At 43.2% G+C, this 2268-nt stretch overlaps 1 protein-coding gene across 1 annotated transcript in view; it reads right to left on the bottom strand.

Annotated features, from left to right (window-relative positions):
- LOC117935248 (protein Dok-7-like) overlaps positions 1-2268 on the bottom strand; it is a 37184-nt gene that overhangs the window by 20757 nt on the left and 14159 nt on the right. The window lies entirely within an intron of this gene.

Below are 2268 nucleotides of genomic sequence, written 5' to 3'. Positions count from 1 at the left end.
GACCCACTTCCGGTTTAAATTTGACAGCTTCCGGTTTAGGCCCCGCCCAGTCCGAGTACGGATCCGGATACAGATAATTCATGTGGTATACAGATACAGACACAGATACAGATAATGCTGTACTCGCTCATCCCTACAACATAACACTACAGGGGTGGATTGTGTTGCTGAGGGTGATATATCTCTCTCTCTCTCACACACACACACACACACACACACACACACACACACACACACACACACACACACACACACACACACACACACACACACACACAGCTTGTGGCCAATAACTCTTGTTTAATTTAGTTTACAGATGGACAGAAGGGAAACAAAGAGAACATTTTGTTTAGGTCATTAAATGCAATTTGTGTTCTACCTAAATGCACTACCAGCAGGTGGAGCTACTGTACATGTTAAGAGTATTTACTAAACACAATCTGGCATGGAGAGACCAGGCTTTTTGCTGAGTTTGCATCTGGATGTTTAAATAACAGGGATTTCCCAAGAAATTTAAATTATAGCTCAAGCTCAGCCTTAAAGAGTGCAATAGAAAATTTGGCATCAAATGACAGATTAGACATTCGTATAACATGTCACAAAAAGTTAGATTTTATTTCCACTTTAAAAAGTTTGGGCACCCTGCATAGTTTCTAACATGCAACGCCCCCTTTGGAAAACTGAGACCTGAAAGCGTCATGGATTGTTCTCAATCATCGTCTGGAAAGACCAGGTGATGTCAATCTTAAGGTTTTAGATGCCCAGACACATCTGACCTTGCCCCAACAATCAGCACCGTGGGTTCTTCTAAGCGGTTGTCTAAAAAACTGAAACTGAAAATAGTAGTAATAGCTCACAAAGCAGGAGAAGGCTATAAGAAGATAGCCAAGCGTTTTCAGTTGCCAATATCCTCTTTTTGGAATGTAATTAAGAAATGGCCGTCATCAGGAACAGTGGAAGTTAAAGCAAGATCTGGAAGACCAAGAAGAATATCAGACAGAACACCTCGCAGGATTGTAAGAAAAGCAAGTCCAAACCCACGTTTGACTGCACGATCCATCCAGAAAGACCTGGCAGATACTGGAGTAGTGGTAGGTGAGCGCATATATATATATATACCTAAAGGATTATTTGGAACACCTGTTCAATTTCTCATTAATGCAATTATCTAATCAACCAATGACATGGCAGTTGCTTCAATGCATTTAGGGGTGTGGTCCTTGTCAAGACAATCTCCTGAACTCCAAACTGAATGTCAAATGGGAAAGAAAGGTGAATTTTGAGTGTGGCATGGCTGTTGGTGCCAGACAGGCCGGTCAGAGTATTTCACAATCTTCTCAGTTACTGGGATTTTCACGCACAACCATTTCTAGGGTTTACAGAGAATGGTCTGAAAAGGGAAAACATCCAGTATCCCTCAGTCCTGTGGGGGAAAGGGCATCGTTGATGCTAGAGGTCAGAGGAGAATGGGCCGACTGATTCAAGCTGATAGAAGAGCCACTTTGACTGAAATAACCACTCGTTACAACCGAGGTATGCAGCAAAGCATTTGTGAACTCAGAACACGCACAACCTTGAGGCCGATGGACTACAACAGCAGACGACCCCACCGGGTACCACTCATCTCCACTACAAATAGGAAAAAAAGGCTACAATTAGCAAGAGCTCACCAAAATTGGACAGTTGAAGACTGGAAAAATGTTGCCTGGTCTGATGAGTCTCGATTTCTGTTGAGACATTCAGACGGTAGAGTCAGAATTTGGCGTAAACAGAATGAGAACATGGATCCATCATGCCTTGGTACCACTGCGCAGGCTGGTGTAATGGTGTGGGGGTTGATTTCTTAGCACACTTTAGGCCCCTTAGTGCCAATTGGGCATCGTTCAAATACCACGGCCTACCTGAGCATTGTTTCTGACCATGTCCATCCCTTTATAGCCACCATGTACCCATCCTCTGATGGCTACTTCCAGCAGGATAATGCACCATGTCATAAAGCTCAAATCATTTTAAATTGGTTTCTTGAACATGACAATGTACTAAAATGGCCCCCACGGTCACCAGATCTTAACCCAATAGAGCATCTTTGGCATGTGGTGGAACGAGAGCTTCGTGCCCTGGATGTACATCCCACAAATCTCCATCAAGATGCTATCCTATCAATATGGGCCAACATTTCTAAAGAATGCATTCAGCACCTTGTTGAATCAATGCCACGTAGAATTAATGCAGTTCTGAAGGCAAAAGGGGGTCAAACACAGTATTAGT

The sequence above is a fragment of the Etheostoma cragini genome, chromosome 19 (genome assembly GCF_013103735.1).
Source record: "Etheostoma cragini isolate CJK2018 chromosome 19, CSU_Ecrag_1.0, whole genome shotgun sequence".
Classification (NCBI taxonomy): Eukaryota; Metazoa; Chordata; class Actinopteri; order Perciformes; family Percidae; genus Etheostoma; species Etheostoma cragini.
The sequence above is the reverse complement of the archived record's forward strand: the minus strand, read 5'-3'. Positions and strand labels throughout refer to the sequence as shown.